This window comes from Heterodontus francisci, unplaced genomic scaffold (assembly GCF_036365525.1).
Source record: "Heterodontus francisci isolate sHetFra1 unplaced genomic scaffold, sHetFra1.hap1 HAP1_SCAFFOLD_260, whole genome shotgun sequence".
Lineage (NCBI taxonomy): Eukaryota > Metazoa > Chordata > Chondrichthyes > Heterodontiformes > Heterodontidae > Heterodontus > Heterodontus francisci.
In genome coordinates this window covers 1,617,455-1,632,454 of record NW_027141018.1, presented here as the reverse complement: position 1 = coordinate 1,632,454, position 15,000 = coordinate 1,617,455, and positions in this window count along the sequence as shown.

Here is a 15,000-nt window from a genome sequence, read left to right as displayed (position 1 = left end):
CACTGACCCCACTCACTGACCCCACTCACTGACCCCACTCACTGACCCCACTCACTGACCCCACGCACTGTCCCCACTCACTGTCCCCACTCACTGTCCCCACTCACTGTCCCCACTCACTGTCCCCACTCACTGTCCCCAGTCACTGACCCCACGCACTGACCCCACGCACTGACCCCACGCACTGACCCCACGCACTGACCCCACGCACTGACTCCACGCACTGACTCCACGCACTGACTCCACGCACTGACTCCACGCACTGTCCCCACTCACTGTCCCCACTCACTGTCCCCACTCACTGTCCCCACTCACTGGCCCCACTCACTGACCCCACTCACTGACCCCACTCACTGTCCCCACTCACTGTCCCCACTCACGGACCCCACTCACGGACCCCACTCACGGACCGCACTCACGGACCCCACACACTGACCCCACTCACTGTCCACACTCACTGTCCTCACTCACTGTCCCCACTCACTGTCCCCACTCACTGTCCCCACTCACTGTCCCCACTCACTGTCCCCACTCACTGTCCCCACTCACTGTCCCCACTCACTGTCCGCACTCACTGTCCGCACTCACTGTCCGCACTCACTGTCCGCACTCACTGTCCGCACTCACTGTTCCCACTCACTGTCCCCACTCACTGTCCCCACTCACTGTCCACACTCACGGACCCCACTCACTGACCCCACACACTGTCCGCACTCACTGTCCCCACTCACTGTCCCCACTCACTGTCCCCACTCACGGACCCCACTCACTGTCCGCACTCACTGTCCGCACTCACTGACCCCACTCACTGACCCCACTCACTGTCCCCACTCACTGTCCCCACTCACTGTCCCCACTCACTGTCCCCACTCACTGTCCCCACTCACTGTCCCCACTAACTGACCCCACTCACTGACCCCACTCACTATCCGCACTCACTGTCCGCATTCACTGTCCCCACTCACTGTCCCCACTCACTGTCCCCACTCACTGTCCGCACTCACTGTCCGCACTCACTGTCCGCATTCACTGACCCCACTCACTGTCCGCACTCACTGTCCCCACTCACTGTCCCCAATCACTGTCCCCTCTCACTGTCCCCACTCACTGACCCCACTCACTGTCCGCACTCACTGTCCGCACTCACTGTCCGCACTCACTGTCCCCACTCACTGTCCCCACTTACTGACCCCACTCACTGACCCCACTCACGGACCCCACTCACTGACCCCACTCACTGACCCCACGCACTGACCCCACGCACTGACCCCACTCACTGTCCCCACTCACTGTCCCCACTCACTGCCCCCACTCACTGTCCCCACTCACTGTCCCCACTCACTGTCCCCACTCACTGTCCCCACTCACTGTCCCCACTAACTGTCCCCACTCACTGTCCGCACTCACTGTCCACACTCACTGTCCCCAATCACTGTCCGCACTCACTGTCCGCACTCACTGTCCCCACTCACTGTCCCACGCACTGACCCCACGCACTGACCCCACGCACTGACCCCACGCACTGACCCCACGCACTGACCCCACGCACTGACCCCACGCACTGACTCCACGCACTGCCCGCACTCACTGTCCCCACTCACTGTCCCCACTCACTGTCCCCACTCACTGTCCCCACTCACGGACCCCACTCACGGTCCCCACTCACTGTCCCCACTCACTGTCCGCACTCACTGTCCGCACTCACTGTCCCCACTCACTGACCCCACTCACTGTCCGCACTCACTGTCCGCACTCACTGTCCGCACTCACTGTCCCCACTCACTGTCCGCACTCACTGTCCGCACTCACTGTCCCCACTCACTGTCCCCACTCACTGTCCGCACTCACTGACCCCACTCACTGTCCCCACTCAGTGACCCCACTCACTGACCCCACTCACTGACCCCACTCACTGACCCCACTCACTGATCCGACTCACTGACCCCACTCACTGTCCCCACTCACTGTCCCCACTCACTGTCCGCTCTCACTGTCCGCACTCACTGTCCGCACTCACTGTCCCCACTCACTGTCCGCACTCACTGTCCGCACTCACTGTCCAAACTCAATGTCCGCACTCACTGTCCCCACTCACTGTTCCCACTCACTGTCCCCACTCACTGTCCCCACTCACTGTCCCCACTCACTGTCCCCACTCACTGTCCACACTCACTGTCCCCACTCACTGTCCGCACTCACTGTCTGCACTCACTGTCCCCACTCACTGACCCCACTCACTGACCCCACTTACTGTCCGCACTCACTGTCCGCACTCACTGTCCCCACTCACTGTCCGCACTCACTGTCCGCACTCACTGTCCCCACTCACTGTCCCCACTCACTGTCCACACTCACTGTCCCCACTCACTGTCCGCACTCACTGTCTGCACTCACTGTCCCCACTCACTGACCCCACTCACTGTCCGCACTCACTGTCCGCACTCACTGTCCCCACTCACTGTCCCCACTCACTGTCCCACGCACTGACCCCACGCACTGACCCCACGCACTGACCCCACGCACTGACCCCACGCACTGACTCCACGCACTGCCCGCACTCACTGTCCCCACTCACTGTCCCCACTCACTGTCCCCACTCACTGTCCCCACTCACTGTCCCCACTCAATGACCCCACTCACGGTCCCCACTCACTGTCCCCACTCACTGTCCGCACTCACTGTCCGCACTCACTGTCCCCACTCACTGACCCCACTCACTGTCCGCACTCACTGTCCGCACTCACTGTCCGCACTCACTGTCCCCACTCACTGTCCGCACTCACTGTCCGCACTCACTGTCCCCACTCACTGTCCCCACTCACTGTCCGCACTCACTGACCCCACTCACTGTCCCCACTCAGTGACCCCACTCACTGACCCCACTCACTGACCCCACTCACTGACCCGACTCACTGACCCCACTCACTGTCCCCACTCACTGTCCCCACTCACTGTCCGCTCTCACTGTCCGCACTCACTGTCCGCACTCACTGTCCCCACTCACTGTCCGCACTCACTGTCCGCACTCACTGTCCAAACTCAATGTCCGCACTCACTGTCCCCACTCACTGTTCCCACTCACTGTCCCCACTCACTGTCCCCACTCACTGTCCCCACTCACTGTCCCCACTCACTGTCCACACTCACTGTCCCCACTCACTGTCCGCACTCACTGTCTGCACTCACTGTCCCTACTCACTGACCCCACTCACTGACCCCACTTACTGTCCGCACTCACTGTCCGCACTCACTGTCCCCACTCACTGTCCGCACTCACTGTCCGCACTCACTGTCCCCACTCACTGTCCCCACTCACTGTCCACACTCACTGTCCCCACTCACAGTCCGCACTCACTGTCTGCACTCACTGTCCCCACTCACTGACCCCACTCACTGTCCGCACTCACTGTCCGCACTCACTGTCCGCACTCACTGTCCGCACTCACTGTCCCCACTCACTGTCCCCACTCACTGTCCGCACTCACTGTCCCCACTCACTGTCCCCACTCACTGACCCCACTCACTGACCCCACTCACTGACCCCACTCACTGACCCGACTCACTGTCCCCACTCACTGTCCGCTCTCACTGTCCGCACTCACTGTCCGCACTCACTGTCCGCACTCACTGTCCGCACTCACTGTCCAAACTCAATGTCCGCACTCACTGTCCCCACTCACTGTCCCCACTCACTGTCCCCACTCACTGTCCCCACTCACTGTCCCCACTCACTGACCCCACTCACGGACCCCACTCACTGACCGCACTCACGGACCGCACTCACGGACCCCACTCACTGACCCCACGCACTGACCCCACTCACTGTCCCCACTCAATGTCCCCACTCACTGTCCCCACTCACTGTCCGCACTCACTGACCCCACTCACTGTCCCCACTCACTGTCCCCACTCACTGTCCCCACTTACTGTCCCCACTCACTGTCCCCACTCACTGACCCCACGCACTGACCCCACTCACTGACCCCACGCACTGACCCCACTCACTATCCACACTCACTGTCCCCACTCACTGTCCGCACTCACTGTCCGCACTCACTGTCCGCACTCACTGTCCGCACTCAATGTCCGCACTCACTGTCCGCACTCACTGTCCGCAGTCACTGTCCCCACTCACTGTCCGCACTCACTGTCCGCACTCACTGTCCGCACTCACTGTCCGCACTCACTGTCCGCACTCACTGTCCCCACTCACTGTCCGCACTCACTGTCCGCACTCACTGTCCGCAGTCACTGTCCCCACTCACTGTCCGCACTCACTGTCCGCACTCACTGTCCGCACTCACTGTCCGCACTCACTGTCCGCACTCACTGTCCCCACTCACTGTCCGCACTCACTGTCCGCACTCACTGTCCAAACTCAATGTCCGCACTCACTGTCCCCACTCACTGTCCCCACTCACTGTCCCCACTCACTGTCCCCACTCACTGTCCCCACTCACTGTCCCCACTCACTGACCCCACGCACGGACCCCACTCACGGACCCCACAGACTGACCGCACTCACGGACCCCACTCACTGACCCCACGCACTGACCCCACTCACTGTCCCCACTCAATGTCCCCACTCACTGTCCCCACTCACTGTCCGCACTCACTGACCCCACTCACTGTCCCCACTTACTGTCCCCACTCACTGTCCCCACTGACTGTCCCCACTGACTGTCCCCACTCACTGACCCCACGCACTGACCCCACTCACTGACCCCACGCACTGACCCCACTCAATATCCACACTCACTGTCCCCACTCACTGTCCGCACTCACTGTCCGCACTCAATGTCCGCACTCACTGTCCGCACTCACTGTCCGCACTCACTGACCCCACGCACTGACCCCACGCACTGACCCCACGCACTGACTCCACTCACTGTCCCCACTCACTGTCCGCACTCACTGTCCACACTCACTGTCCCCAATCACTGTCCGCACTCACTGTCCGCACTCACTGTCCCCACTCACTGTCCCACGCACTGACCCCACGCACTGACCCCACGCACTGACCCCACGCACTGACCCCACGCACTGACCCCACGCACTGACTCCACGCACTGACTCCACGCACTGCCCGCACTCACTGTCCCCACTCACTGTCCCCACGCACTGTCCCCACTCACTGTCCCCACTCACTGTCCCCACTCACTGTCCCCACTCACTGTCCCCACTCACGGACCCCACTCACTGTCCCCACTCACGGACCCCACTCACTGTCCACACTCACTGTCCCCACTCACTGTCCCCACTCACTGTCCGCACTCACTGTCCGCACTCACTGTCCCCACTCACTGACCCCACTCACTGTTCGCACTCACTGTCCGCACTCACTGTCCCCACTCACAGTCCGCACTCACTGTCCGCACTCACTGTCCCCACTCACTGTCCCCACTCACTGTCCGCAGTCACTGACCCCACTCACTGTCCCCACTCACTGTCCCCACTCACTGTCCCCACTCACTGTCCCCACTCACTGACCCCACTCACTGACCCCACTCACTGACCCCACTCACTGACCCGACTCACTGTCCCCACTCACTGTCCCCACTCACAGTCCGCTCTCACTGTCCGCACTCACTGTCCGCACTCACTGTCCCCACTCACTGTCCGCACTCACTGTCCGCACTCACTGTCCAAACTCAATGTCCGCACTCACTGTTCCCACTCACTGTCCCCACTCACTGTTTCCACTCACTGTCCCCACTCACTGTCCCCACTCACTGTCCCCACTCACTGTCCCCACTCACTGTCCGCTCTCACTGTCCCCACTCACTGTCTGCACTCACTGTCCCCACTCACTGACCCCACTCACTGTCCGCACTCACTGTCCCCACTCACTGTCCGCACTCACTGTCCGCACTCACTGTCCCCACTCACTGTCCCCACTCACTGTCCCCACTCACTGTCCCCACTCACTGTCCACACTCACTGTCCCCACTCACTGTCCGCACTCACTGTCCGCACTCACTGTCCCCACTCACTGACCCCACTCACTGTCCGCACTCACTGTCCGCACTCACTGTCCCCACTCACTGTCCGCACTCACTGTCCGCACTCACTGTCCCCACTCACTGTCCCCACTCACTGTCCGCACTCACTGACCCCACTCACTGTCCCCACTCACTGACCCCACTCACTGACCCCACTCACTGACCCCACTCACTGACCCGACTCACTGACCCGACTCACTGTCCCCACTCACTGTCCGCTCTCACTGTCCGCACTCACTGTCCGCACTCACTGTCCCCACTCACTGTCCGCACTCACTGTCCGCACTCACTGTCCAAACTCAATGTCCGCACTCACTGTCCCCACCCACTGTCCCCACTCACTGTCCCCACTCACTGTTCCCACTCACTGTCCCCACTCACTGTCCCCACTCACTGTCCCCACTCACTGTCCCCACTCACTGACCCCACTCACGGACCCCACTCACTGACCGCACTCACGGACCCCACTCACTGACCCCACGCACTGACCCCACTCACTGTCCCCACTCAATGTCCCCACTCACTGTCCCCACTCACTGTCCGCACTCACTGACCCCACTCACTGTCCCCACTCACTGTCCCCACTCACTGTCCCCACTGACTGTCCCCACTCACTGACCCCACGCACTGACCCCACTCACTGACCCCACGCACTGACCCCACTCACTGTCCACACTCACTGTCCCCACTCACTGTCCGCACTCACTGTCCGCACTCACTGTCCGCACTCACTGTCCGCACTCAATGTCCGCACTCACTGTCCGCACTCACTGTCCGCACTCACTGTCCGCACTCACTGTCCGCACTCACTGACCCCACGCACTGACCCCACGCAATGACCCCACGCACTGACTCCACTCACTGTCCCCACTCACTGTCCCCACTCACTGTCCCCACTCACTGTCCCCACTCACTGTCCCCACTCACTGACCCCAATAACTGTCCCCAGTCACTGACCCCACTCACTGACCCCACGCACTGTCCCCACTCACTGTCCCCACTCACTGTCCCCACTCACTGTCCCCACTCACTGTCCCCACTCACTGTCCCCAGTCACTGACCCCACGCACTGACCCCACGCACTGACCCCACGCACTGACCCCACGCACTGACTCCACGCACTGTCCCCACTCACTGTCCCCACTCACTGTCCCCACTCACTGTCCCCACTCACTGTCCCCACTCACTGTCCCCACTCACTGTCCCCACTCACTGGCCCCACTCACTGACCCCACTCACTGACCCCTCTCACTGTCCCCACTCACTGTCCCCACTCACTGACCCCACTCACGGACCCCACTCACGGACCCCACTCACGGACCCCACTCACGGACCCCACACAATGACCCCACTCACTGTCCTCACTCACTGTCTTCACTCACTGTCCCCACTCACTGTCCCCACTCACTGTCCCCACTCACTGTCCGCACTCACTGTCCGCACTCACTGTCCGCACTCACTGTCCCCACTCACTGTCCCCACTCACTGTCCCCACTCACTGTCCCCACTCACTCTCCACACTCACGGACCCCACACACTGTCCGCACTCACTGTCCGCACGCACTGTCCCCACTCACTGTCCCCACTCACTGTCCCCACTCACTGACCCCACTCACTGTCCGCACTCACTGTCCGCACTCACTGACCCCACTCACTGACCCCACCCACTGTCCCCACTCACTGTCCCCACTTACAAGTCCCCACTCACAGTCCCCACTCACTGTCCCCACTCACTGTCCCCACTCACTGTCCCCACTCACTGTCCCCACTCACTGACCCCACTCACTGACCCCACTCACTATCCGCACTCACTGTCCGCATTCACTGTCCCCACTCACTGTCCCCACTCACTGTCCCCACTCACTGTCCCCACTCACTGTCCCCACTCACTGTCCCCACTCACTGTCCGCACTCACTGTCCGCATTCACTGACCCCACTCACTGTCCGCACTCACTGTCCCCACTCACTGTCCCCACTCACTGTCCCCAATCACTGTCCCCTCTCACTGTCCCCACTCACTGACCCCACTCACTGACCCCACTCACTGTCCGCACTCAGTGTCCGCACTCACTGTCCGCACTCACTGTCCGCACTCACTGTCCCCACTCACTGACACCACTCACAGACCCCACGCACTGACCCCACGCACTGACCCCACGCACTGACCCCACTCACAGTCCCCACTCACTGTCCCCACTCACTGCCCCCACTCACTGTCCCCACTCACTGTCCCCACTCACTGTCCCCACTCACTGTCCCCACTAACTGTCCCCACTCACTGTCCGCACTCACTGTCCACACTCACTGTCCCCAACCACTGTCCGCACTCACTGTCCCCACTCACTGTCCCCACTCACTGTCCCCACGCACTGACCCCACGCACTGTCCCCACGCACTGTCCCCACGCACTGACCCCACGCACTGACCCCACGCACTGACCCCACGCACTGACCCCACGCACTGACCCCACGCACTGACTCCACGCACTGACTCCACGCACTGACTCCACGCACTGACCCCACGCACTGACCCCACGCACTGACCCCACGCACTGACCCCACGCACTGACCCCACGCACTGACCCCACGCACTGACTCCACGCACTGACTCCACGCACTGACTCCACGCACTGACTCCACGCACTGACTCCACACTCACTGTCCCCACTCACTGTCCGCACTCACTGTCCGCACTCACTGTCCCCACTCACTGACCCCACTCACCCTCCGCACTCACTGTCCGCACTCACTGTCCCCACTCACTGTCCGCACTCACTGTCCGCACTCACTGTCCGCACTCACTGTCCGCACTCACTGACCCCACTCACTGTCCCAACTCACTGACCCCACTCACTGACCCCACTCACTGACCCCACTCACTGACCCCACTCACTGACCCGACTCACTGACCCCACTCACTGTCCCCACTCACTGTCCGCTCTCACTGTCCGCTCTCACTGTCCGCACTCACTGTCCGCACTCACTGTCCCCACTCACTGTCCGCACTCACTGTCCGCACTCACTGTCCGCACTCACTGTCCCCACTCACTGTCCCCACTCACTGTCCCCACTCACTGTCCCCACTCACTGTCCCCACTCACTGACCCCACTCACTGTCCCCACTCACTGTCCCCACTCACTGTCCCCACTCACTGTCCCCACTCACTGACCCCACTCACGGACCCCACTCACGGACCCCACTCACTGACCCCACTCACGGACCCCACTCACTGACCCCACGCACTGACCCCACTCACTGTCCCCACTCACTGTCCCCACTCAATGTCCCCACTCACTGTCCGCACTCACTGACCCCACTCACTGTCCCCACTCACTGTCCCCACTCACTGTCCCCACTCACTGTCCCCACTCACTGTCCCCACTCACTGACCCCAGTCACTGACCCCACGCACTGACCCCACTCACTATCCACACTCACTGTCCCCACTCACTGTCCGCACTCACTGTCCGCACTCACTGTCCGCACTCACTGTCCGCACTCACTGTCCGCACTCACTGTCCGCACTCACTGACCCCACTCACAGACCCAACTCACTGACCCCACTCACTGACCCCACTCACTGTCCCCACTCACTGTCCCCACTCGCTGTCCCCACTCGCTGTCCGCACTCACTGTCCGCACTCACTGTCCGAACTCAATGTCCGCACTCACTGTCCGCACTCACTGTCCGCACTCACTGTCCGCACTCACTGTCCGCACTCACTGACCCCACTTACTGACCCCACTCACTGTCCCCACTCACTGTCCCCACTCACTGTCCCCACTCACTGTCCCCACTCACTGTCCCCAATCACTGTCCGCACTCACTGTCCGCACTCACTGTCCGCACTCACTGTCCCCTCTCACTGACCCCACTTACTGTCCGCACTCACTGACCCCACTCACTGTCCCCACTCACTGTCCCCACTCACTGACCCCACTCACTGTCCCCACTCACTGTCCCCACTCACTGTCCCCACTCACTGTCCGCACTCACTGTCCCCTCTCACTGACCCCACTCACTGTCCCCACTCACTGACCCCACTCACTGTCCCCACTCACTGTCCGCACTCACTGTCCGCACTCACTGTCCGCACTCACTGTCCGCACTCACTGTCCGCACTCACTGACCCCACTCACTGACCCCACTCACTGACCCCACTTACAGACCCCACTCACTGACTCCACTCACTGACCCCACTCACTGACCCCACTCACTGACCCGACTCACTGACCCCACTCACTGTCCCCACTCACTGTCCGCTCTCACTGTCCGCACTCACTGTCCGCACTCACTGTCCGCACTCACTGTCCCCTCTCACTGTCCCCACTCACTGTCCGCACTCACTGACCCCACTCACTGACCCCACTGACTGTCCCCACTCACTGTCTCCACTCAATGACCCCACTCACTGTCCCCACTCACTGTCCCCACTCACTGTCCCCACTCACTGTCCCCACTCACTGACCCCACTCACTGTCCCCACTCACTGTCCCCACTCACTGTCCCCACTCACTGTCCGCACTCACTGACCCCACTCACTGTCCCCACTCACTGTCCCCACTCACTGTCCCCACTCACTGTCCCCACTCACTGTCCCCACTAACTGTCCCCACTCACTGTCCCCACTCACTGACCCCACTCACTGACCCCACTCACTATCCGCACTCACTGTCCGCATTCACTGTCCCCACTCACTGTCCCCACTCACTGTCCGCACTCACTGTCCGCATTCACTGACCCCACTCACTGTCCGCACTCACTGTCCCCACTCACTGTGCCCAATCACTGTCCCCTCTCACTGTCCCCACTCACTGACCCCACTCACTGTCCGCACTCACTGTCCGCACTCACTGTCCGCACTCACTGTCCCCACTCACTGTCCCCACTCACTGTCCCCACTCACTGTCCCCACTCACTGACCCCACCATTTGACACCACTCACTGACCCCACTCACTGACCCCACGCACTGACCCCACGCACTGACCCCACGCACTGACCCCACGCACTGACACCACTCACTGTCCCCACTCACTGTCCCCACTCACTGTCCCCACTCACTGTCCCCACTCACTGTCCCCACTCACTGACCCCACTCACTGTCCCCACTCACGGACCCCACTCACTGTCCGCACTCACTGTCCGCACTCACTGACCCCACTCACTGACCCCAATCACTGTCCCCACTCACTGTCCCCACTCACGGTCCCCACTCACTGTCCCCACTCACTTTCCCCACTCACAGTCCCCACTAACTGTCCCCACTCACTGTCCCCACTCACTGTCCCCACTCACTGTCCCCACTCACTGACCCCACTCACTGACCCCACTCACTATCCGCACTCACTGTCCGCATTCACTGTCCCCACTCACTGTCCCCACTCACTGTCCCCACTCACTGTCCCCACTTACTGTCCCCACTCACTGTCCCCACTCACTGTCCGCACTCACTGTCCGCATTCACTGACCCCACTCACTGTCCGCACTCACTGTCCCCACTCACTGTCCCCAATCACTGTCCCCAATCACTGTCCCCTCTCACTGTCCCCACTCACTGTCCCCACTCACTGACCCCACTCACTGTCCGCACTCAGTGTCCGCACTCAGTGTCCGCACTCACTGTCCGCACTCACTGTCCCCACTCACTGACCCCACTCACGACACCACTCACTGACCCCACTCACTGACCCCACGCACTGACCCCACGCACTGACCCCACTCACTGTCCCCACTCACTGTCCCCACTCACTGCCCCCACTCACTGTCCCCACTCACTGTCCCCACTCACTGTCCCCACTCACTGTCCCCACTCACTGTCCGCACTCACTGTCCACACTCACTGTCCCCAATCACTGTCCGCACTCACTGTCCCCACTCACTGTCCCTACGCAATGACCACACGCACTGACCCCACGCACTGACCCCACGCACTGACCCCACGCACTGACTCCACGCACTGACTCCACGCACTGACCGCACTCACTGTCCCCACTCACTGTCCCCACTCACTGTCCCCACTCACTGTCCCCACTCACTGTCCCCACTCACTGTCCCCACTCACTGTCCCCACTCACGGACCCCACTCACTGTCCACACTCACTGTCCCCACTCACTGTCCGCACTCACTGTCTGCACTCACTGTCCGCACTCACTGTCCCCACTCACTGTCCGCACTCACTGACCCCACACACTGTCCCCACTCACTGACCCCACTCACTGACCCCACTCACTGTCCACACTCACTGTCCGCACTCACTGTCCGCACTCACTGTCCGCACTCACTGTCTCCACTCACTGTCCACACTCACTGTCCCCACTCACTGTCCGCACTCACTGTCCGCACTCACTGTCCCCACACACTGACCCCACTCACTGACCCCACTCACTGACCCGACTCACTGACCCGACTCACTGTCTGCACTCACTGTCCCCACTCACTGACCCCACTCACTGTCCGCACTCACTGTCCGCACTCACTGTCCCCACTCACTGTCCGCACTCACTGTCCGCACTCACTGTCCCCACTCACTGTCCCCACTCACTGTCCGCACTCATGACCCCACTCACTGTCCCCACTCACTGACCCCACGCACTGACCCCACTCACTGACCCCACTCACTGACCCCACTCACTGACCCCACTCACTGACCCGACTCACTGTCCCCACTCACTGTCCCCACTCAACGTCCGCACTCACTGTCCGCACTCACTGTCCCCACTCACTGTACGCACTCACTGTCCGCACTCACTGTCCAAACTCAATGTCCGCACTCACTGTCCCCACTCACTGTCCCCACTCACTGTTCCCACTCACTGTCCCCACTCACTGTCCCCACTCACTGTCCCCACTCACTGTCCCCACTCACTGTCCCCACTCACTGACCCCACCCACAGACCCCACTCACTGACCGCACTCACGGACCCCACTCACTGACCCCACGCACTGACCCCACTCACTGTCCCCACTCAATGTCCCCACTCACTGTCCCCACTCACTGTCCCCACTCACTGTCCGCACTCACTGACCCCACTCACTGTCCCCACTCACTGTCCCCACTCACTGTCCCCACTGACTGTCCCCACTCACTGTCCCCACTGACTGTCCCCACTCACTGACCCCACGCACTGACCCCACGCACTGACCCCACTCACTGACCCCACGCACTGACCCCACTCACTATCCACACTCACTGTCCCCACTCACTGTCCCCACTCACTGTCCGCACTCATGACCCCACTCACTGTCCCCACTCACTGACCCCACTCACTGACCCCACTCACTGACCCCACTCACTGACCCCACTCACTGACCCGACTCACTGACCCGACTCACTGTCCCCACTCACTGTCCCCACTTACTGTCCGCACTCACTGTCCGCACTCACTGTCCCCACTCACTGTCCGCACTCACTGTCCGCACTCACTGTCCAAACTCAATGTCCGCACTCACTGTCCCCACTCACTGTCCCCACTCACTGTTCCCACTCACTGTCCCCACTCACTGTCCCCACTCACTGTCCCCACTCACTGTCCCCACTCACTGTCCCCACTCACTGACCCCACTCACGGACCCCACTCACTGACCGCACTCACGGACCCCACTCACTGACCCCACGCACTGACCCCACTCACTGTCCCCACTCAATGTCCCCACTCACTGTCCCCACTCACTGTCCCCACTCACTGTCCGCACTCACTGACCCCACTCACTGTCCCCACTCACTGTCCCCACTCACTGTCCCCACTGACTTTCCCCACTCACTGTCCCCACTGACTGTCCCCACTCACTGACCCCACGCACTGACCCCACTCACTGACCCCACGCACTGACCCCACTCACTATCCACACTCACTGTCCCCACTCACTGTCCGCACTCACTGTCCGCACTCACTGTCCGCACTCAATGTCCGCACTCACTGTCCGCACTCACTGTCCGCACTCACTGTCCGCACTCACTGTCCGCACTCACTGTCCGCACTCACTGTCCGCACTCACTGACCCCACGCACTGACCCCACGCACTGACTCCACTCACTGTCCCCACTCACTGTCCCCACTCACTGTCCCCACTCACTGTCCCCACTCACTGTCCCCACTCACTGTCCCCACTCACTGACCCCAATAACTGTCCCCAGTCTCTGTCCCCACTCACTGTCCGCACTCACTGACTCCACTCACTGTCCGCACTCACTGACCCCACTCACTGACCCCACGCACTGTCCCCACGCACTGTCCCCACTCACTGTCCCCACTCACTGTCCCCACTCACTGTCCCCACTCACTGTCCCCACTCACTGTCCCCAGTCACTGACCCCACGCACTGACCCCACGCACTGACCCCACGCACTGACCCCACGCACTGCCCCCACGCACTGACTCCACGCACTGACTCCACGCACTGACTCCACGCACTGTCCCCACTCACTGTCCCCACTCACTGTCCCCACTCACTGTCCCCACTCACTGTCCCCACTCACTGTCCCCACTCACTGACCCCACTCACTGACCCCTCTCACTGTCCCCACTCACTGTCCCCACTCACTGTCATCACTCACGGACCCCACTCACGGACCCCACACACTGACCCCACTCACTGTCCACACTCACTGTCCTCACTCACTGTCTTCACTCACTGTCCTCACTCACTGTCTTCACTCACTGTCTTCACTCACTGTCCCCACTCACTGTCCCCACTCACTGTCCCCACTCACTGTCCCCACTCACTGTCCCCACTCACTGTCCGCACTCACTGTCCCCACTCACTGTCCGCACTCACTGTCCGCACTCACTGTCCGCACTCACTGTCCCCACTCACTGTCCCCACTCACTGTCCCCACTCACTGTCCACACTCACGGACCCCACTTACTGACCCCACACACTGTCCGCACTCACTGTCCGCACTCACTGTCCCCACTCACTGTCCCCACTCAATGTCCCCACTCACTGTCCCCACTCACTGACCCCACTCACTGTCCGCACTCACTGTCCGCACTC